Below are 25,437 nucleotides of genomic sequence, written 5' to 3' on the forward strand. Positions count from 1 at the left end.
TATCTGGGTTTTACCCCTGCCTGAAGTGTAGGACAAGCTCCAATGTTGTCACTGCCTGCAGGAGGTGATTGCAAAGGTGTCCATAGCTCAGTGAACAAAAACATGACAGCAGCATTCATAGACTATTGAAAATAATTGTTCTTCACTCACTGTCTAGCCTACTTTGAAAGTGGCCAAAACAATTCCACTTAATTGATTGGCACAAGAGATTCTGCAAATGCTGGAATTCTGGAGCAACACCCACAGAATGCTAGAGGAACTCAGTAGGTCAGGCAGCACGTGGAGAGAGGAATGAACAGTCGAAATTTTGGGCTGAGACTCTTCATTAGGACTGGAAAGGAAGGGGGCAAACTGGTCTCACCTGTTATCTATACTCCTCCTCTTCCTCCTTCACCTCCTCCCATTCCCCTGCTAAGTTTCTCCAGCATTTTGTATACATTATTGAATTTATTGTACTCTGCAATAGGACTGACTGCCATATATGTTGTTGGAACACTCACCCTGCCAGAGGGAGTGGGCTATTCTTGCTTTAGTTATGTGTAACCGGGTGACTGTCAAATCTATTCAGTATCATTAAAAGTGTACTTAGGCATTCAGCCGGATAATGCTAGAAGAGTTGTCTGTGCTTTTAAATGGAGATGGTGATGTCATTACGCATGTGCGGGATAGTGGGGAGACCATTTTGTTTTCTGCTGAAGACACTGTTGGGGCAGTGGAATTGAGTTCCTCCCCAAAACTGGGCATGGTGAGGAAAGGTGAGCATTAATTGACGATATCCATGTGAATTCATTTATGCTTGTTGGCGAATTGAGAATATCGGTAATTTGACATGTTTTACATGTGGATGCTTTAGATTTCCACAAGTGAAGAAATCAACGCTGGATAGCATGGCTTATGCAAAATTCCTCACCAGCCAAGTATATCAGTCTTCCTGTAATTCAACTGCCAGGCAATATCATGTAAAAGTTGTGCCAAAGTGTACCTTTTCTCTAACTTTATTGTATCATGACTGACTGTGCAGCGTAAAGTGAATGTTTAGTCTCTGTTTGGAAGTTCAGCATGTGTGTACTAAAAAGTAGTAGATGTCTTAGATGAGATATATTCACTTACATTTTTCGTTGCTATGTATAAGATACAGGGTTGGGGAGATTCTAACGTTTGTATCGTGTTCCTTCAGGATTGCCACTACCGTATTAGTACCGTATTAGTTCTGGTATTTTTTATACTGCATATGCAATTTTGTCCATACACAAGGGTGTGGATCGAAAGTTAAACTGAGATTATAATGGCAAGAACTGGTTGTAAATTCGTTAGTTTTGTTTTGCGACCTTCTTCTGGCACTTAAAGGTCTAAAACAGATAGAGGAATTAAAACCCGAAAAAGTATTTGTTGTCCTGCGTGTGTACTTTTCCCCAGGCTACAAAATTTGCATGCTGAAAATTACACTAGGGCTGGTTTCAGCTCTTGTCTGCAAACAATCCAATACTCCCACTCTTACAGTTACTGTACATTATCAGTATGACCAAAATCTTGCTGTTACTTTGGTACTGATACAAGGATTACCTGTGGTAAACCATATATATGTGTTGTAACCTGTCTGGACACGCCCCTCTGCTGACTGTCCCTGTGGCTCCTCCCACAGAGTCCTGAATAAAGGCGATTGGGCCTTGGCTCCTCCTCTCAGTCCAGGGGCAGACACTCAGCATGCTGGAGGTCACATTTTACTGCGAATAAAAGCCTTTCAGTATTTATTCTACTTCCAGTCTTTTGGAGTTATTGATGGTGCATCATTACCCCATAGTAATAATGATCAGTTAGGCACAGAGAGAACCTGTATTTACTGTCAAGTACCTTTATTGTCTCAAATAAAAAGTATGTGAACTTACACAGCCAAATACCTGTGTGCACACCCACTAAGTTTCCCTGACCCTCCATGAACAGTCAGAGAATAGAAAGTGTATTACTCGGGAAAGTACTCTACACTGTGATGTGGGGTCCCCGTGACCACAGTTGTTGGTCCCCAACAAGTTGTCATAGCTTGGCAATTGAAAATCGTTACTTTTAAATACTTCTTATCATTTCAAATGTTGTGTTTCAATCTCGATGGGTGTAGGTCATCTAACTGACTTTTTTTTACTTTCTTATCGGCTCTGGTTCAAGCTAGCATATATTTACTGCCCCTTTCCACAAGTGACAGCTGGTAATTTATGGCTCCTTGTTCAAAATCTGTTACCAAATCAGTAACCATCTATATGTACAATGTAAAACATAGAACATTATATCACAGTCCAGGCGTTCTGGCCCACAGTGTTGTGCCGAGATTTCAAATTACTCTAAGATTAATTTAACCCTTCTCTCCTACATAACCCTCCATTTTCTATCAACTATGTGCCAGCCTCAGAGCTTATGCCCCTAATGTATCTGCCTCCACCACAACCCGTGGCAGGGTGTTCCAAGTACCCACCACCCTATACTTTCTTCCAATCACCTGAAAAGTATGCCCCATTTTATTAGCCATTTATGCCTGGAAAATGCCTGTGACTACCTATGCCTCTTATCATCTTGTAACCTCTATCAGGTCACCTCGCATCCTCCTTCATCCAAAGAGAATAGCCATAGCTCACTCAACCCGTCCTCATAAGACATGCTCTTCAATCCAGGTAGCATCCTGGTAAATCTCCTCAGCACCCTCTCTAAGAAAGAAAGGAAATAAAAATGTAAAATTTCATAGTAATTAACATGATACTCACTTTAGCACGATATTAAATTAAATTTTTAATAATATCCTCTGCTGGAGGAGGGCCAGTTTACTGACCTATTCTGGTCAGGGCATTACATATAGTAAGTGAAACTCTGTTTGTTGATTAGAACTTCCAGATACCCATGCATGAAATAACCTCTTCCTCAGTGCTAAATTTTGAAAAGGAGCAAGTACTTTGTTTCTAGTGGTATACCACATTCAGACCAGTGTCACCACTGCCAGAATGCCCTCTGCCATACACTCTATGCAGGACTGTGATGAAATTTGATGATGTTTTATCAAAGATGGTATCAAGAGCTCTGAGGTTATCTGGAAACTGCAACTTTTTTTCCAGTTGTGTGTGGTTATCAGTGAACGGAGACTGTTCACTCTGTTAGCCACCTTCCTTCATACATCCTGCACCTCCACTTCACATTCCGGATGATCTGCTCCAGAACAGAAAATATTTACTGGAACACTCTAGAAAATTGTCTACATGGCATCCTCAGTAAATGTTGTTTTGATATTAGTGTTGAGTGTATTTTGCTTTGCATCATTTATTTGACCCATTTGTTTTGGGACCTATGTATTTTTTGCTTGTGATAGTTGTCTCTTCTGAGGAGTAGTAGTGGTCTGGAAAGATATTTTGACTTCGACCCAATACTTAACTAGTCTAATGTTGTGATATGCATGTAGGATCTTTGAGCTGTCGGTGAGTTATCTACAAAATATGCTTAATTGGAAGTAATCAGCACTCAAATAACAAGCAGCTGTTAGAAGAAAATATCTAAAGATATAACACGTCAAAATCATTGGGAATTTTTATTCAAAAATTTTGGCTTTTATCTTGAAGATTTTATATGTTGTGATGTGAAATGAGAGGTTTACTGGTACTGCAACTCTTGTGGTTTCTTAACTTCAATTGCATGTATATGTACTTACCTACCCTGTGATTCCAAAGTTCACTTTTGAATTCCTTAAATAAATAGCAATATTAGAGCTTGACTGAAATTCTCCACCTGCTTTCCTTGTTCCTAAATATACCTGTAAATCCATGTAAATCTAAGTGGGAGAGGAGTAAGCGATCATACTTAATAGACATTTCCATGGATACCATCAGTATCCATTGATCAGCACAGCATGCTTTGGTTGGTAGGAGTTGTTTTTCTTCATTTTTACACACAGATATTCATTCAATTCTGCATTAACTGCAAACTTAACTCTTTAGAAAACCCAAAGTTGATCCATTAAGACAACTTCAACTTTAAGGCTACTATTTCATAGAGGAGAAATTTAACTTGCTTTAACTTTGGAAATTAAGTCAGATAATCAATTTTACTGAATAAACCATAAAGTGGTCTGTGTTTTGCAATAATTCAATTTAACATTGTACTTGACAGTATAATACTTATTATGCAAACTGAAATTGTTATATGTAATGTTTTTATGTCAATACTGTTCTCAATTATGTCAGAAAGAAAATAATGTGCAAATTATTGTGACAGTCATAAGTACCCAGTTTCAGAGTGCCCAGTGCAAGATTTTGATCCTTTTTAGAAATCGCCCTCTAATTCATCAGGATGTAAAGCTCCACAGAACCATTGATTGGCAACCCGCTGGCTCACAGCAGAAACAAAATGGTGGCATTTATTCTTTTCAAGGCTCAGGGAAATGAGAGTGAGTTTTGCTGCTGGGTGTATTTGAGTTGTTAACAGCTTGTAAGAATACCAAATCTGAGAGAAGAAATAATTAAAATCCATTTTTAGGAAGAGAATGGAACTACATCACTAAACATTATGGGCAATGACTTCTGCGGCTTCTGAAGAGGTGTTTCAGAGTTATAGAACTGTACAGCATAGAATCTGGCCCTTTTAGCCTACCTCATCCATATTGACTGTGATTCCTATCTATGCTAATTGCATTGGCCTGCATTAGGCTTATACCCCCCTCTGGCTTTCCTATCTAATTACCTGCTGAAATGCCAATTAAACATTATACTTTCAGCTGTTTCTACCACCTTCCCTGGCAGCTCATTCCATATAACCACCACTCTGTGTGGAAAAACCTCATCTGTTAGATGATATTAAATATTTAACAGGATGCAACACAAGCCTCACCCAGGGGCGGTACATTTGGCGGCATAACCAAGTTCTCAGACAGCTGGCATCAATCTTGGAACAGAGGCGAATCACCACAAATGCTCTCCCACAAACATCGGCAGGAAATGTCCACATCACACGATTTGTACCAGCAGGTCAACCTCCAGAGCACCATATAACATCAAAAGATGTAAGCATTCTGCAGGTTGCTCGGGATTGGAAAATGGATGTGGACTTGGAAAAAATCCTTGTGTTTCCCCCAGACATTGCGGCTACAACACTCTGGCCAGACATGGTCCTGTGGTCCACAACAGCCAAGTTGGCATATGTTGTGGAACTGACAGTCCCATGGGAAGATGGTGTCGAAGAAACTTATGAGAGGAAAAAGACCAAGTACTCTGAACTGGCTACTGAAGCTGCCCAGAATGGCTGGAAGACCAAGATTTTCCCTGTAGAAGTAGGATGCAGGGGATTCGTTGCTACATCTACGACCAGTCTATTGAGGAAGATGGGGGTGAGGGGTCACTCTCTCCAACAAGCAATCAAGTCCTTGTCAAATGCAGCAGAAGAAAGCAGCAATTGGATTTGGATTAAAAGGAAAGACAACAACTGGGCTGCAAGATGAAGACAGGAGGATATGGAACTGAGGGGGTGTATCTGGGATGCCAGGTAGCACCGTTGAGCCCTCTGGAGATGTCGTGGGCTTATCAACGAAATGTCAAAGAAGGAGGGTGTCCACCTGATGACCCTGATGACGTACCTACCCTCCCTCCTTGTCACCACTCCAAGCCCAATGCCAACATCGAGAGTGCCAACTTACCATAGGGATTGAAACGTCACGTCCCAGTAGCTCTACTACTTATTTATTACTTATTGAGATACAGCACGGAGTAGGCCCCTCTGGTCCTTCAAGCTGTGCCACACAGCAATGCCCCAATTTAATCCTAATCTAATCACAGGACAATTTACAATGACCAATTAACCTACCAGCTGGTATGTCTTTGGACTGTGGGAGGAAACTCAGGTGGTCACAAGGAGAATATGCAAACCCTTTACAGGCATTGGCGAGAATTGAACCTGGGTTGCAGGTACTGTAAAGCATTGTGCTACACACTACGCTACTGTGTCGGCCCTCTGTTTCTCCCCTCTTCCCTGAAACCCTTGCCCTGCACCTTAAGACTCCCTCGCTCTAGGGAAAAAAGAAACTCCATCTACTTGCAAACAAGAGAAAATCTGCAGACGCTGGAAATCTGAGCAGCACACACAAGATGCTGGAGGAACTCAGCAGGCCAGGTAGCATCTAGGAAGTGAGCGCGGTTGACGTTTTGGTTCTGGTCTGAAACGTCGACTGCGCTTGCTTCCTAGATGCTGCCTGGCCTGCTGAGTTCCTCCAGCATTCTGTGTGTGTAGCTCTATTTACTTATTCACATCCCTCATAATTTAAGAAAAGTCAAAAAGGTCACCTTTCAGTCTATTTATCCTTATAACTTCATCAATTCCAGGCACAATCCTGTTGAAACTCTTCTGAACTCTTTCTATTCCTACACATCCTTCCTGTACTGTAGCAACCTGAACTGCAGAACATACTCCAAAGATGGTCTAACCAATACTTTGTATAGTTGCAACATGACAACCTGACTCTTGTACTCAATGCCTTGGCCCTTCTTTACTGCCCTATTAATCTGTGTTGAAACTTTCAGTGAGCTTTGGCCTTAATCCCAAGGTCTCTTGATTCACTAACACTATTCTATTTATATTTACTTTGTAGGTCGTACCAGAATTTGAATTCCCGAAGAGCATTACCTCACTGTAGACTGGATCAAACTCCATTTGGCACAATTTTGCTCAACTTTCCCTCCGGTCTATTTCTCTCCAGAGAATCCTCTTCAGTACCCGCAATCCCAGTAATTTTTGTGACATCACCAAATTTGCTAATAAGACCATCTGCATTCTCCCCTAAATCATTTATATATATTTCAAACTCCTTAAATGAAAAGTGTTTGATGCACAGGATTCCCCGGCAATGGATCAGAAAAGGCCAGCCTACTTCAAATAATGTGGACGACACACACAAATGCTGGAGGAACTCAGAAGGCCAGGAAGCATCTATGGAAAAGAGTACAGTCGAAGTTTCGGGCTGAGACCCTTCAGCAGGACTGGAGATCAGCTTTTTCCTCTCTCATCTTATCTCCTGGCCTACCCATCGCCTCCCTCTGGTGCTCCTCCCTCTTTTCTTTCTTCCATGGCCTTCTCTCTTCAATTAGATTCCCCCTTCTCCAGCTCTGTATCTCTTCCACCAATCAACTTCCCAGCCCTTTACTTTACCCCTCCCCTCCCAGTTTCACCTATTTGAAATTTGCATTTCTCCCTCCCCTCCTCCACCTTTTCAGTCTATTCTTCATCATTTTTTCTCTGGTGCTGCTGAAGAGTCTCGGCCTGAAATGTCAACTGTACTCTTTTCCATAAGTGCTGCCTGGTCTGCTGAGTTCCTCCAGTATTTTGTGTGTGTTGCTTGGATTTCCAGCATTTGCAGATTTTCTCTTGTTTGTGATCAAATAATGTGGAATCAGGCCTCAGCTTCATTAGGCTTTGTTGTGAATGGCCTCAAAGAACATGGACCACAAGCTGAGACAAATGATTTAGTCCAAATGAACTCAAAGCCTCTGTTGCATGCTGTACTAAGATACTGGGCATGCACAGTGCCTTTCAAACATGTTCAGGTAATATTTATGAATAATTTTTCTGAATGTGTGCAACAGATAAAATTCATGCATGCAGCTCACAAAATTACCCTGGCTATTCTTGGGAGAAGTGTAGAGAAATGGAGAACTTGAGTTACTTGTGGGGAAAAGGACAAAAATCTGAACGTGGTTGAGGAGTTATGGCCCTTTTTGTTACAGTTTCCAAGATGCCTAAAAATAGTATTTCTAATCTTTTGAAGGTTAACTTTTTAAATTATTAAATTTCAATATTTCTATTTGCATAAAAGAATTTCAGTCTATCCTGTCAATATAAGAGATTTTCTTTTGAAATACTTTTCAGTTCCTAGGAGTATAATAAATTCAGAACACAAGGCATTTATTTTTAATAAATGTCACACCTCCTGATTCAATATAATAAATGTGGGAAGAATGACCATGACATCAAAATTATGGCAAGGTATTTTCAAATTTAGCTTAATGTAGGTATTGCAGTTCTGTAAGTGAATTGGTGGTAGAATACAGAACAGAGAAAACAAGGTAAGGGGATCTACTATCCTTCTTAGCAAGGCATTTGAACTTGGTTGGTGACAAGGAGCCAGATAAAATTAGTCAATTTGAATTAAAACACTATTTTTCACCAGCTGAAGTTTTCCCTAGAACAGCCATATTGATTGTTATTGTAGGAAAGCTATATGCTAAGTCACAGGACATCATTACATGCAATACAATAGCATAGTGATTAGTGTAACACTATTACAGTACCAATGATACAGACCCAGTTCTGGGGTAGCCTGCAAGGAGTTTGTACTTTCTCACTGTGTCCGTGTGGGTTTCCTCCTGGTGCTCTGCTTTCCTCCCATATTACAAAGATGTGCGGGTTAGTCGGTTACTTGGTCACATGGCTGCAATTGGGTTGTGTGGACTCGTTGGGCCTGTTACTGAGGGATACCTCTAAATCAGGCTTTCAAAATATAGCTGCTCAGCCAGGTCAAGTTCAACTCTGCATCAAATGACTTTTCTCCTGTCAGAAATTTTGAAGTGTTTGCTGTTGATTGTTCATTTGAGATGAACACGAGCCGTAAAAGCCTGGATGACATTCAGATACTGAATGGAACTGGCAGGTAACAGTTCTGTCACACTCAGTCTGATTTAAGAAACAGCCATCAAGTTATGAGGTCACTTCATGTTCATATAGGGTGGATGTGAGAGACCTAGTATAAGAGGAGAGTCATGTTTGGACACAGATAGTGCTTGTGTATTGATGGGTTCCTAAATCTACAATTAAGTTCAGACAAATGCATTAACTTAAATCTATTACACATTACATATGAAGAACTTGGTAACTTACTATAGGATCTTAGGATATTGCAAAGAACACATGGTTGAAGCTAACTTTGTTCATGTAATTGCTGCTAGAACATCCTCTAAAGATAAGCATGGGCTTGCCACTTAGTTGAACAGTGAGTAAGGGCAGTTCACCCCTGCCAGGAACTTATATATTTAAAGATAAAACATGGTAACAGTTCATTCTGGCCCAATGAGCCCACACTGCCCAATTACAACCATGTGAAAAATTAACTTACTAACCGGTACGTCTTTGGACTGTGGGTGAAAACCGAAGCACCCAGAGGAAACCCATGTGGTCACAGGGAGAACATGCAAACCACTTACAGGCAGCAGTGGAACTGAAGCTGGGTCGCTGCCACTGTAACCACTACACTGCTGCCCCGCGCACCCCCCACCCCCCAAACAATGTGACACTTGTACACAGCAAGAACACTCAAACGGCAATGAGATAAATGGTCAGGTAATTGAATTTATTTAGTGATTCCAGGTGAGACGTAAATATTCCCATAATAGAAAATACCTGCTCAACTCTTCTGGTGTAACCTTGCTTAATGTCATTAATCCAGACCAAGTCCTCCCGCAAAAGGAATTTGTTCGCCAACTCCTGACATAAGCAGAAAACTACATTTCCCATTACTTCAGTCCTATTCAATTATTGTCCTTTTCAGATTCATTTTAGCTTGCCCAATATTGCTTTCTGAATGATTTTTTATCATTCTGTTCTGTTTTTTATCCCTATCTGAAAGACTATTATTCATTTTTCATGCCTATAAATCATTTTCTTGATTATAAATTGCTCAAGTCCCCACAAAAGCTTTTGTGGCTTTCTCTCCTCAATCTTTTCATCTATTGCAGGATTTATAAGACTTTGTAACCTTTCATTCTTTGACAATAAAAAAAACTTCCTTTCATGCCCTGGCTCAGAACTCATTCACTCAGCCACAAAAAAGTGAAAGGAACTGTGTTGAGTGAGGAAAAAACAAATTGCTGGAAGAATTCAATAGAATTCAATAGACAAAGGAATGGCTGACATTTCAGATCTAGAATGTAAATAAACAGAAACAAATACTTCACCCAACCAGTTTATTATGCTGTTTATTGGGCCTCTTCTATCCTTAACCTAGCTCTATCAGCCATTCCAATCTCTCCTCCCTCAGTTACTCACTTAGTTTTGCCCTAAAGTATAACTGTGACACTGAACCTGACTTTTCTTTCCATAGAAAGCTTCATGTTCTCACCTTTCTCCAAGCTAAAGATGAATCTCCTGAATTCCCTATTTAATTTCATTGTGCCTGCTTCACACTGATAGGCTCTAGCTCTGATCTTCCTCTCAGTTTGAAGTAGTCTTAGGTTGCAGGTACTAACATCTTGCAAGAACATCATTTGACAGCTTCACCCACCTCTGGGAAATCAGTTCCATAGGCTTGATTCTCTCACACAAAGGCTGGTTTCAACCATATTGTTTTATCTACTTTATCAAAATCTGTCATCTTAAAGATGAATTTGAAGTAACTCACAGCATTAAATTTTATCCAAGCTCACGCAGTTCATATATTTGACACATTGAGGTGAAGAGTGTGATGATGAAGATTAGTGACCTAACAGCTACTGCTACTGTCTCACAGCTCCCGTAACTCATGTTCAATTGACATTTCAGACTGAGACCCTTCATCTATAAAATCTGATGAGTTCTGAAGAAGTGTCTCGGCCTGAAACATTGATTGTTCACTCCTCTCCATTAATACTGTCTGACCTGCTGAGTTCATTCAGCATCTTGTGTATGTTATTCTGGATTACCAGCATTTGATTATGGTTATCCTGTGTTCAATCCTGGCCTTGCGTGCAGTTTGTGAGGAGTTCACATGTTCTTCCTGTGACTGCATTGGTTTCCCTCTGGTGCTCTGGTTTCCTCCTGTATCCAAAAAATGTACTGGTAGGTTAATTGACTACAGTCTATTTCCCTTAGAGTAGGTGGCTGCTGGGCATGTAAGACAGAATAGTTTACAAGGGAATTAGTGGGGGAATGGGACTGACTGGAATTCTCTGTGAATTGGCATAGACTTACTGGGTTAAATGTTGTAAAGAAATATGAGAAAAAAGACCTGCTAGTTAAGCCTTTGCTGATAAAATGAAGCAGACTGGTTCATCCTTGTCAATTATTCTTTCATCTTGCACAGGCCTTTACATTTTTTATATAACATGATGACAAACTCTCCAGACATGGTCTATCCAAGAATCAAAATGTTTAGTAATTATTTCCTGGATCTTTCATTTCTATCTCCTTGAAAAAACATGTATTTGACATGCTTTTGTGACCTTATTGAACTGTACGCTTGTCCATAGATGCTGCCTAGCCTGCTGAGTTCCTCCAGCATTTTATACATGTTGCACAATTTATAATGATCGGTGTATTTTTACTTCTAACTCCCTTTGCCTCACTATCTCTTCAGATTTTTATTTTCCAAATAATGTGTGGACCCATCATTCTTCTTACCTCAATCCATTACCTCAGATTACCATTGATGAAATTCCCTTCCCTCTATTTGTCATGGACATTGAATAAAGTTTCCATGGGTCTAATGTATCTACCAACCTCAATGGGTTCATACATTTGACATGTTGAAGTGGAGGGTGAGATGTTGACACAGATTAGGGGTTGGGTTACTGTAGAGGTGTACTACTTGAAGTACAATCTTGACACTTAGGAATGAGGTGTAAGCAGAACAGGAGGCTTAGGAGCAAAACTACTGACAAGATGAGCACTGAGTAGGAGGACGCTCAATGAACCCCAGAACCCATCATCAGGTAAAAGTCCAGAAAGCTTCATGTAAGTACTTAAGCTTTTCTCTTCCACCTTCAAGATTCAATCTGTATCCCAATACTTTGCTTTCTGTGCAGTCTGTCTCATCTACCAAGCAGAAGAATTCATTTGACTGGCACTGATACAACTAAGTATGCTTATGAGAGTCACAGATAGGATAGATAGTCAGAATCTTTTTTCCCTTGGTAGAGTTATCAAAAAAGAGGGCATAGGTTTAAGTTAAGTGAAAGGGGTTTTAGTGGCGATCTGAGGTATTTCTGCGTTTATCACTTAACAAGAAGAAAGAAGAAGTATATCATATTTCTTTTACTGAAGTACATTAACCTAGCAATTACATGAACATGTTCATTGGGAGGGAAGATGCAGTATGAACACCAAAATACATGCTTATTCTGGTAAATCTGGAACTTTTCAATGTTTTAATGTCTGAAAATCTGCTATTTTTAAATTGTTGAAGAGTTCCATTGATGTAACAGAAAGAAACTTCAAATGAATGACAGCTATAATACATCGCCAACCTATATTATAATTGCACAGTCATTATCCGTTGGCACTAAGACCATAATTGGTATCTTCACATATACTGTTTAATTAAATCTTTGAAATAGTTGCTAGGTGATCTTACAAAACATTGAATACAAGTCCTCTGTTTGGGAATCATACCTACTACAGTAAGGGTATTGGAAGTGATGATGCTTAAAGATAATATCCTAGATTCTAATAAAGCCTTAAGGGGTTTGAATGACATTAATATTAAAAGCACTATTCCACAACTGAATATGAAGTATTTGCATCATTTATTCAACCACCCTTGGTGGTATTTTCAGGCTTTTGAACTGATATTTTCACTCTTGATAATGAAAAGCATGGAGAATGTATGAGTGCGATCCAAAGATTTTTCCAACTTATAAGCACACATTAAGTATTTTGTTTGACACAAGGCGTAACGGATAGCACAACGCTTTACAGTACAGGTAACCCAGGTTCAATTCTCGTCGCTGCCTGTAAGGAGCTTACACATTCTTCCCAGATCGTACGGGTTTCTTCCGGATGCTCCAATTTCCTCCCACATTCCAAAGATTTACCAGTTGGTAGGTTAATTGGTCGTAGTAAATTATCCCGCGATTAGGCTAACATTACATTGGGGGATTGGTGGGCCGTGTGGCTCGAAGGTCTGGAAGGACCTACTCCACATTGTATCTCAATAAATAAATAAATTTAATATAATGGATTCAATAACTTTGAGAAGCGTGGAGAACCACAGCAGAAGGGGCATGATTATCTGCTCTCAACAACAGAAGCTTTCATTAGCAGCCAACAGAACATGGCAGTTGCTGTTCTTCTTATTTTTATTTCTTTTATTTGTTGACCACTGTTACTCCCAAAGGTGTAATCAGAACGTTCAAAAAAAAACAGCTCTATACTCGTTATCGTTAACAAAGTTCATTCACTTTAAATAAAGTATCTGCGGTTTGAAGAAATAAATCACATGACCACATTGCAATTATCTAATGATGTTTAATTCTTGTAGTGCCAAACTGCAGATATAGATTTTCTTGTTGTCTACAACTGTTTGAACATTATTGAACTGTGGTATTATTTATTATAAATGTAATCAGGCTGTCAGATAAATGAAGGCATATTTGCATTGCTTTAGTGCTTCGCTATTGATTTTCGTCTTAGGAATTGCATTTCTATTACGAAACCTATTTGCAAAATTTGCAACATGGCCAAATTGACACCGATTAATTTAACCATACTGCCTTAATCTGTACACATCTGCAACAGGACAATATAGAACTTTTGACTTAATTTCATATTCAAACACACAGTTTCATGGATTTGCACTTTGTGGCAACTTAACACAACATAATCAATAGTGAGCTTGTTGTGTTTCAGATGGTTTACTGCAATTTCATATTATGAAGGCATTCTGACTAACTAATGCAATTAAACTGGATTATTTGCTGATTGTCCAAATCAAAAAAAAACTTATCGAAGAAATTCCTGAGGAAATCCCAGTGGGCAGTTAAAACAAACGTATCTTTAGATTACCTTTTGAATTTTTGTAACTTCTAAAAGAAAACACTTTAAGCTGTTTAAAACTAAGATCAGTTTCAATGTACGCTTTGGATTCCATGAATAAAAAATTAATTAGCATAGTCTCCTGTTAATATTAATTGAAATAATGTTAATTATTTCATGCCATATATTTATTTTTATGTGCATCCATAAATATTAACAATGTCTGATCATGCACAAGTCTATGCAAATGCCAATGAGTGAAAATTAAGTTAGTAGATTGATATCCTATTCTGGTATCTGTCGCCCACTTTTCCTTCGCTACATCGACGACTGCATTGGCGCAGCTTCCTGCATGCATGCAGAACTCGTTGACTTTATTAACTTTGCCTCCAACTTTCACCCTGCCCTCAAGTTTACCTGGTCCATTTAGGACACCTCCCTCCCCTTTCTAGATCTTTCTGTCTCTGTCTCTGGAGACAGCTTATCCACTGATGTCTACTATAAGCCTACTGACTCTCACAGCTATCTGGACTATTCCTCTTCTCACCCTGTCTCTTGCAAAAACACCATCCCCTTCTCGCAATTCCTCCGTCTCCGCCGCATCTGCTCTCAGGATGAGGCTTTTCATTCTAGGACGAGGGAGATGTCTTCCTTTTTTAAAGAAAGGGGCTTCCCTTCCTCCACTATCAACTCTGCTCTTAAACGCATCTCCCCCATTTCACGTACATCTGCTCTCACTCCATCCTCCCGCCACCCCACTAGGAATAGGGTTCCCCTGGTCCTCACCTACCACCCCACCAGCCTCCGGGTCCAACATATTATTCTCCGTAACTTCCGCCACCTCCAACGGGATCCCACCACTAATCACATCTTTCCCTCCCCCCCTCTCTCTGCATTCCGCAGGGATCGCTCCCTACACAACTCCCTTGTCCATTCGTCCCCCCCATCCCTCCCCACTGATCTCCCTCCTGGCACTTATCCGTGTAAGCGGAACAAGTGCTACACATGCCCTTACACTTCCTCCCTTACCACCATTCAGGGCCCCAAACAGTCCTTCCAGGTGAGGCAACACTTCACCTGTGAGTCAACTGGGGTGATATACTGCGTCCGGTGCTCCCGATGTGGCCTTTTATATATTGGCGAGACCCGACGCAGACTGGGAGACCGCTTTGCTGAACATCTACGCTCTGTCCGCCAGAGAAAGCAGGATTTCCCAGTGGCCACACATTTTAATTCCACATCCCATTCCCATTCTGACATGTCTATCCACGGCCTCCTCTACTGTAAAGATGGAGCCACACTCAGGTTGGAGGAACAACACCTTATATTCCGTCTGGGTAGCCTCCAACCTGATGGCATGAACATCGACTTCTCTAACTTCCGCTAAGGCCCCACCTCCCCCTCGTACTCCATCTGTTACTTATTTTTATGCACACATTCTTTCTCTCACTCTCTTTTTTCTCCCTCTGTCCCTCTGAATATACCTCCTGCCCATCCTCTGGGTCCCCCCCCCCGTCTTTCTTCCCGGACCTCCTATCCCATGATCCTCTTGTATCCCCTGTTGCCTATCACCTGTCCAGCTCTCGGCTCTATCCCTCCCCCTCCTGTCTTCTCCTATCATTTTGGATCTCCCCCTCCCCCTCCAACTTTCAAATCCCTTACTCACTCTTCCTTCAGTTAGTCCTGACAAAGGGTCTCGGCCTGAAACGTCGACTGTACCTCTTCCTAGAGATGCTGCCTGGCCTGCTGCGTTCACCAGCAACTTTGATGTGTGTTGCTTGAATTTCCAGCATCTGCAGAATTCCTGTTGTTTTAGTAGATTGATACACTGGACTGCGAATGGGAGTGGGTGGGTGTGGTTTTGAGACTATTATATGAACAATTAGCTAAAATATAGTTGCTATGTTATGCTGATTAAAATAAAATGCTGGCTCAATGACAATCTTCAACCAATTTATTACATCTTGACATTTAAACTTCTGAATTACAAAATTTTGTGCAATTGGTTTCTTGGCGTTGATTATTGATTATGTACAGTATAAGTGAAAACTCATAACCTGTATGAAGCAGATATATTGGTATCTGAAATGGAAGGAAAATATTTTGCCATTAGTTTTGACGTCAATGCACAACCTCCATCGAGAACTCCAAATTTTATACTTGATGTACAGTTACTGCTTGATTAGTATCGATGCAGATTAAGAGAATGGTCAAGAAAGTGTCAAATGAATTACAATGTTGGAAAGTGCATGGACATGCAGTCTGGAAGTAGAATTAAATGTGTGGGCTATTTTCTAAATGGGGAGAAAATCCAAAAATCTGAGATGCAAAGTGACTTGGGAGTCCTTGTGCTGAACACCCTAAAGGTTAACTTGCAGGTTGAGTCGGTGGTGAGGAAGGCTAATGCAATGTTAGCATTCATTTCAAGAAGTCCAGATACAAGAGCAGGGATGTGATGCTGAGGCTTTATAAGGCACTGGTGATGCCTCACCTTGAATATTGTGTACAGTTTTGGGCCCCTCATTTTAGAAGAGATGTACTCGCATTAGAGAGGGTCCAGAGGATGTTCACAAGGATTATTCCAGGGATGGAAGGGTTATCATACGAGGACCATTTGATGGCTCTGGGTCTGCACTCACTGAAATTTAGAAAGATGAGGGGGGCTCTTATTGAAACCTTTCGAATGTTGGAAGGTCTAGGCAGAGTAGATGTGAAGGATGTTTCCCATAGTGGGAGAGTCTAGGACAAGAGTGCACAGCCTCAGGATTGAGGGGCATCAATTCAAAACAGAGATGCGGAGAAATTTGTTTAGCCAGAGGGTGGTGAATTTGTGGAATTTGTTGCCACATGCGGCTGTGGAGGCTAGGTCGTTGAGTGTATTTAAGGCAGACATTGATAGGTTCTTGATTGGACATGGCATCAAGGTTATGGGGAGAAGGCTGGGAAATGGAGTGGAGGAGGAGGAAAAAATGGATCAGCCATGATTGAATGGTGGAGCAGACTCAATGGGCCAAATGGCCTAATTTTGCTTCTATGCCTTATGGTCTTATTAAAAATAAAAGCATTTGCTGCTTATGGGTGCGGATTATGACAAATTATTTATTGAGATACAGGCTGGAATAGGATCTTCCAGCACTCCAAGACACATTGCCTGGCAATCCCCCCATTTAATCTTAACTTCATCAGGGACAATTTACAATCGCCAATTAGGCTACGAATTGGTCTGTGGGAGGAAACTGGAGCACCCGGAAGAAACCTATGCAGTCATGAGGAAAACGTATAAACTCCTTACAGACAGCAGTGGAAATATTTCTAGGCAACATTTATTGTTAATAGCAAACAAAACACTTAATTATTGTGCAATGAAAAATGAATAATTAATTAATACTCTGAAAGCTAATGCCGTTTTTGAGAAGAGTAATCAAAAAATTATAATATCAAAAATGAGATGATTTTAATCTGAAATCAGCATTTTAAATCCAAACATGCAAATTACACAGGTCTGAGCAAGAATTGGCAAAGTAAACAACGTTAATAGGAATGACAATAAATAAACATTTAAGTAATTTATGCTTAGTTTGTAATAAAGGCACAAAACTCAACATCAAAAATAGTCCAGCCATAGGTAACAAGACAAATGAAAATAGCTATTATGTTAGAATGAAATGCTGATAAAATTGGCAAAAAAAAATCAGTACGTTTGTGGACTGGAAACATTGCATAGTTCAACCAAGGGAGATCAAGAATTTATTTGGAAAAAAGTAGATCTCATGAGTACTCCAGCAAAAAAAAAACACAAAAGCAGACAGTAAGGACTCCTATGGGTATGCACAAAGAAAAAAAATACAAAGTGGCTTTAAAGATTGAAGGCAAACTTTCAGTCATTGTGGAGCATGGCAGGCGTAAAGTGAAAGAAGAACTGAAAGAAATTATCAATAGAGACAAGTAGAGAACTGAGTGGAATTGAAAGGCAATTAATAGCAACAAAGTGTAAAGCATTGCAGAATTTTTAGTGTGAGTTATGTTTATTCTAAGTCAGTTGGGACTTCAATCAAAGATCATGGGTTAAGAGTGAAAGGTGAAAAGTTTAAGAGGAAAATGAAGGGAAACTTCCTCACTCAGAGAGTTATGAGACTGTGGAATGAGCTGCCAGTGCAAATGCAAGCCTGATTTCAACATTTAAGAGAAGTTTGGTTAGGTGCATGGATGACAGGGGTATGGAGGGCTATTGTCCCAGTGCTGGTCAATAAGAGAAGGCAGTTTGAATGATTCAGTATGGACTAGATGGGCTGAATGGCCTGTTTCTGTGGTGTACTTTTTTATGACTCTATGACTGTATTTCTGTAATACTTTGCTTCAGTTTCAATATGTATTGTGCTTGATGCTAAACTATCCACAAAACTCGTGTTGTCTCCAATCAAGCTTTTACTAACTGTGTTCATTTGCAGCACTGTATTGAAACTCTGAAAAAAAGAAGCTACACTCTTGAGATGCGAGAACACTAATAACTACCTTTTAACAGCTTTTAAATGCATATTTATTTTTAATTTACTCAGAAACTGATTATGGCACACAAATGTAACTAGAAAATGACTCAGTACAGTTTAATGAAGCAATTTTCAACTAATAAAAATTGGGTTAGTCACAAGTTCTGGTTTGATTACTGAATAAAATGCATAATTGATGTGACATTTACAGCTGCATTAATGAAACTGTATAGAGTTAAATAAAAGGGAACCTTACTCGAGAAAAGATTCCAAAACTAAAATACTCCAGATGGTAGAAATATAAAATAAAGTATAACATACTTAAGAGGTCAAGCCTCAGTAGTGGATAAAAACAAAGATAATGGTTCAGGTAAATACATGTTAATATTCCATGTTCTTTTTCTGTAACTATTTCCATTAAATCTTACTTGTTAAAGTTAAGAAGTGATTGCATATCACAGGGACTCATAGTGACAAGGGAGAGAGCTGTTGACTATCACTGGACTAGATCTCAGAACGAGTTTATCTATTTTACTGTTCAATAGGAATAGGATCATATGTAGAATTGTTCTGATTGGCTGAATCAGGAATCTCTGCTCGACTGACCAAGCTGAACACCCATTCAGCTCATCCATTGAATAAATGGGTATGTTGTTTAAAGTGGACAATATCCTGCAGGTTGAATGAGAAGCTGATGCCAAGAGAGACAAAAATTATGTTATAATTGCATGTAAAGTAATATTCTGGACAGAGACTGGACCAGAAGCTTATTACATGCTAGCAAAATATTTTACTATGAAGTACAGAAACTGGAGGATTACTCTAATCATAAACTTAGGACAAGGAAATATAAGCAGACTAAGTCAATTAGTGAATAAATCGTTCAATTAAGGAATTCATCCTTGTTCTGAAATCTGTTGTAAATTAGGTGCTTTTAGGAAGTAGACTTGTCAGCTGCTGGATGAACCAAAGGTGTTGAAAGTGCAAAATCTAACACTTAAAAAGTCACATGTAAAGCTACAGTGACAATGAAATAGCATACAAGAATGCTGTGGAACTTCCTCCACACGAGGGACTGGTGGAACTGCAGTACATAATCACAGAGCTGCCACAAAATTGACTTTGGTTTGTTTTGGTGACATCAGTAAGTTGCTATCGCTGTAACAGATAACATACACCTTCGTCTTGGCAACTGAGTTCTTAGCTGACAAAAGGGAGGTCACATTTCGGCCACCTGCAGCTCCAAGAACAAGTCTAACAACAAAAGTTTGAAGTGACAGCTGAAAGAAGGACATCATCAGTTGGAAGTTCACTCACAATGAGGAATTGGGTTGCTTAGTATCTCTGTCTTCAGCCGTAAGACCATAAGACATTGGAGCAGAATTAGGCCATTCAGACTACTAAGTCTGCGCCATCATTTAATCTTGGCTGATCTATTTCCCTTTCTTGCCATAGAGGGAGTACAGAGAAGGTTCACCAGATTGATTCCTGGGATGGCAGGACTTTCATATGATGAAAGACTGGATCGACTGGGCTTATACTCGCTGGAATTTAGAAGGTTGAGGGGGGATCTTATTGAAACATATAAAACTCTAAAGGGATTGGACAGGCTAGATGCAGGAAGATTGTTCCCGATGTTGGAGAAGTCCAGAACGAGGGGTCACAGTTTAAGGATAAAGGGGAAGCCTTTTAGGACCGAGATGAGGAAAAACTTCTTCACACAGAGAGTGGTGAATCTGTGGAATTCTCTGCCACAGGAAACAGTTGAGGCCAGTTCATTGGCTATATGTAAGAGGGAGTTAGATATGGCCCTTGTGGCTAAAGGGAACAGAGGGCAAGGAGAGAAGGCAGGTACAGGGTTCTGAGTTGGATGATCAGCCATGATCATACTGAATGGCCGTGCAGGCTCGAAGGGCCGAATGGCCTACTCCTGCACCTGTTTTCTATGTTTCTATGTTAAACCGCATTCTCCTGCTTTCTTGCCATAACCTTTTACACCCTGACTAATCAAGAACCACTAACTCTCTGCCTTAAATACACCCAATGATCTTGTCTTCACAGCAGCCTGGAGCAATGAATTCTAACAGATTCAACACCTTCAGGCTAAAGAAATTCCTACTCATCTACATTCTAAATGGATGTCCTTCTAGTCTAAGACTGTGTCCTTTGGTCCTGGACTACCCCACCACAAGAACCATCCTCTCCACATCCACTCTATCTACGTCTTTCAATATTCGATAGGTTTCAGTGAGATCCCCCCTTATTCTTCTAAGTTCCAGTGAATGCAGGCCCAGAACCATCAAATGCTCCTCATACAATCAGCCTTTTATTTCCAGAATCATTCTCGTGAACCTCCCCTGAACCTTCTCCAATGTCAGCACATCCTTTCTCAAATAAGGGGTCCAGATTTGCTCACAATACTCCAGTAAGGCCTCACCTGTGCCTTATAAAGCCTTAACATTGCATTCTTGCTTTAATATTCCAGTCCTCTTGAAATGAATGCTATCATTGTATTTGCCTTCCTCACCACCGAAGCAACCTGCAAATTAACCTTTAGGGAATCCTGTGCAAAGACTCCCAAGTCCCTTTGCTCCTCGTATTTTTGAATTTTCTCCCCATTTAGAAAATAGCCAACCCTTTTATTCCTTCTACCAAAGTTCATGACCATACACTTCCTGACACTGTACTCCATTTGCCATATTTTTTTACCCACTCTCCTAATCTGTCCAAGTTCTTCTGCTTCCTCAACATGACCTGCCCCTCCACCTATCTACGTATCATCCATAAACTTAGCCATAAAACCATAAATTCTATTATCCAAATCATTGACGTACACTGTTAAAAGAAGGGTTCCAACACTGACCACTGCAGAATACCACAAGTCACTGGCAGCCAATCAGAAAAGGATCCCTTTATTCCCATTCTAGCCTCAAGCCAATCAGTCACTGTTCTATCCATGCTAGTATCTTTCCAGTAATAACATCGGCTCTTATCTTGTTAGACAGCCTCATGTGCAGCAGCCTGTCAAAATCCAAGTACACAACATCCACCAATTCTCCTTTGTCTATCCAGCTTGTTATTTCCTCAAAGAATTCCAACAACTTTGTCAGGCAAGATTTTCCCCGAAGGAAACTATTCTGACTTTCGCCTATTTTATCATGTGCTTCCAAGTAACCCCAAACCACGTTCTTAACAATCGACTCCAAAATCTTCCCAACCACTGAGGTCAGGCCTATAATTTCCTTTCTCCTGCCTCTCTTCCTTCTTGAATATTCAGCTAAAAAAACACTTCTGAGTAAATATATTCAGAACAGACATGCAAATGGATCTTACTACAGGCTGTTTAATAATGAGTGCAATCATTCGCTCCATCAAGTTTAGTCCAATAATCTTATCAGAAAAAAATCCACTTAACTAATGATCTGCTCTGGCAAAGTTTTACGGGCATGATGACAAATTGTGTACATTGTGCAATAGAATAGACTACCCATCATCGGAACAAACTATGAAAGTGGGAAAATTTTAAAGGGAAAAGACTGACTAAGACAGCCCATTATGAACTGGGTGAATATACACTGTATTGACAATTCAAAATTGACCTTGAGACCTTGCAGGGAAGGTAGGAAATATTCAGAGGCATCTACAATTTTGGTCTATTGCAATCTCAAAAACATCCACTCTGTTGTAAAGAGTCTCTTCTACAGCCTCTGGATCTACCCAACATCCACGCCATCCTCCCCACTCCTCCTTCCTTTTATTTCATGGACCAATGTCCCACCCTAACAGCTTCCATCTTCTTCTACCATTTGTCACTTTCAACTATCACCTCTCAGCTTCTTATGAAATTCCCACTCTCCCCCTTCTTTACTTACCCCTCAACTCCTTTCATCTGGAACCACATATCACCTGCCAGCTCTTGCTCTACCCCTTCCATCTAGCTTTCTGATCTGGCTGTCTTCCCCCCCCCCCCCCAATTTTCTGGTCCTGATGAAGTGCTTCAATGTCAATTTGTTCATTTCCCTCCATAGGTGCTGTATTCCTCCAGCAATTTGTGTGTTTATTTAGGACACATTGGCTAGCTGAGAACAATGTAATGTGGTAGCCAAATTACACAAACAATAGTTATGCAAAGACAGACAATATAGTTATACAGAGACTTCATCTTTGACCTGAAAGCATTATAGAAGATGAAAACTTCAAAATCACAAGAGATTCTGCAGGTGCTGGAAATCTTGAACAACACAAATACAAAATGCTGGAGGTACTCAACAAGTCAGGCAGCGTCTCTGAAGGGGAATAAACAGTTGATGTTTTGGTTCCAGACCCTTCATCATCAAATTTCAAAGTAAAGCAAGCCATGGATAGTGGACAATATTCACCATTCTCTTTGAAAGACTCCTTTTTGAGGTTAAAAGAATCAAAAGGAATCCCATGTCAATGTACATTGTACGTGTTGACAAGGTAGCAGTTCTGGCCATCAACACAGATATGAGTGATACAGTAGTGTAATGGTTAGCATAACTCTATTGCAGTGTCAGTGACCTGGGTTTGTTTCCTGCCACTGCCTGTAAGGAGTTTGTATATTCTCCCTGTGACTACATGGGATTCATCCAAGTGCTCCAGTTTCCTCTGACAGTCCTGAAATGTGCCCTCTAATTTGTAATGACTAGGGTGTGCACAAATCTTGTGCTGTGCAATTTTTTTGCCCAGTGACATCAACGTGTGCACACCGAATAATTTCTTCAATAAAAATGGTATAAGTAAGCCAGTTCTAAAATCTGCAGAAAAATCATCGCAAAATCCATGTTGTCAACACCGTCTGCATCAGAAAGTAGAAATGGAAATGTGATTATATATGATTGTGAAATATACTTAACTTGCCAATAAGATAAAGAGTGACAACCTTTTGTGCGCAGTTTAAATTCCTTTGTGTGCTAGTTGTAAAAGATGTGTGCACGCACACATGCGCAAACCTTAGAGGGAACATTGTAGTCTAAAAATGTACAGGGTTAGTAGGTTAATTGGTCAGATGGTGTAATTTAGTGATGTGGGCTCAATGCGCCAGGAGATCCTGTTATTGTGCTGTATCTCTGAATAAATAAATAGACAAATAAATTAATTAAAGTGTCCCACTTGTGTATACATCACACACGGACTCAGGTCTTTAACCAAGTTACTTTAGGTTAGCATGGAAAAAATCTTCTAAGGAATGGATCATTGCTTATGTAACCAATATGATATGTCTGATTTTGGAAGAAGTTGCAAGGATAACTTGAGCCCAACTTGTGGATGAAGTGAAGCAAATGTATTTTCTTGCCATGTAAAGTAGTGCTGATGGTATGAAAGTTGATGCTGAAGGCTCACAGCCATGTGAAGGAGAAAGTGGAGGCAATCACAATGTCCATGTTGTGACTGATTAAAACTCAGCCACATGGAAACTGGAAATGGGGAAAATAAGCATTTTTATTCATGGAGCAGAACTCTGGAAGACAGAGTCCAGGAAAATCCAAAAGAATCTCATTCTTCTAACATGATGTTTTATATTTCTTCAACACAAAGATAAGATTAAATAATTATTTACAGTTCTAATTACTGTAGTCGCCTACTTAACTTTAATATTGTAAATAGACAAGTAAATTTTTTTGTAATTTATTTTTTATTGAAGTTCGTCATCAAACAAAACTTTCCATAAAATGTATTTCAATAAGTTTATAGCATGACATATATTTACAATGGTAGCACATCCCAACTAGCAGAATCCCTCTGAATTTTCAATCCTGGTATCTGTTCCAAAAGCCTTTGTGTACAAACTCCACCCAACATATATCCCTTTTGTTACAGTGTGGAGGGACGGCTCCATGAAGATAAAACTAACCCAAAGTTTAAATGACAAAGCTGATGTAACCTGAACTGTGCCTGAAGTGGCTGTGATTCACGTTTGACAATAAGCTAATCGCAGGAACATTTGTCTGTGGTCTTTCTGTATGTAGGGTAATTTCAATGGGGCAGAGCATATCTGACACCCTGTTATTGGTTTCATTAGCCAGAGAGTATCAAGAGTTAAACTGTGCACAGTTTTTATTTCATTTTAGCTAATCTATAACGATGCTATCCATAACTTCATAACCCCCGAATGTTCCCTAGCAGTGCAAAGCCTGAAAACTTCATAGAGGCGAGGTTGTTCTGAGAGATGTTGCAGTATTTCATGTACAGTACTATTCAAAAGTCTTCGGCACTCCAGATGGTTAAAAAAAAATTGGGTTTGATGATTATTTTTTGTCTTCTGCATTAGTGTGTCGGTAGAAAGGAATAAATTTTAGATTGCCAAACGTGCATTCTCCAAAACTGTTACACAGAAATTTTTGTATTTCATTAAAGAAGCTAACATATTAAATAATATACACTTTTCAAGTAAAATATTGATTGCTTTGTAGTTATATATACTACACATCAAATCATTGCATCCAGTTTTGAATGAGAAAGCAAGATGTGAAATGAATGCGGAGAGTGATGAAGTGCATAGCGAGAAGGAAAGAGAAGAAGAGCAAGCAGAGCTCACCTCACTCATTACAAAACTTTCTGCTGTCCAATTCATTGTGTAGTGGAGGAGCAGCAGTACAAACCTACATGATGGATGATGGGCAAGAGAGCCTCTCTGCTTTCTCTTCTCATGCTCACACAAGAGGTGAGCACAATTATACAGTGTTAGAAAGAAGCTGCTGGAGTATGTTTGTACCTTTATTAGTGTGAGCATGTAGACTCTGTAAACATAAAAGGAATACAATATTCTGATGTTGGTCAATAGTCCTTCAGCGTGATTTGAGTGAAACATGTGATTCGTATACCATTACTGAACATATAGTTCATGAACTCTGGTCTATATATCTGAATCAGAGGCTATCTGAAAATCATGCATCAGACAATATCACCTGGCCTTGATTCATAATGTTAATTAAACTTTATGAAACAATCAGTAATCAAACATAGCCTCAATCATCTATTTTAGAGTATAATCCATTGAGCCACCATTGAAAATAATAAAGAAACTCTCAAGATTCAGATTTGAATGGATTTTCAAATCTCAGCATGAATCACCGCTTCACAATTTTTTTTACTGAAGTGACAAGCAACACTGTGCATTACCATGGGATGGAATCAATAAATGTCCTTTTATGTCTAAATTTGATTCAGTGCAGGCTTCAAGAAGTACCGGCCA

This window comes from Mobula hypostoma, chromosome 23 (genome assembly GCF_963921235.1).
Source record: "Mobula hypostoma chromosome 23, sMobHyp1.1, whole genome shotgun sequence".
NCBI lineage: Eukaryota > Metazoa > Chordata > Chondrichthyes > Myliobatiformes > Myliobatidae > Mobula > Mobula hypostoma.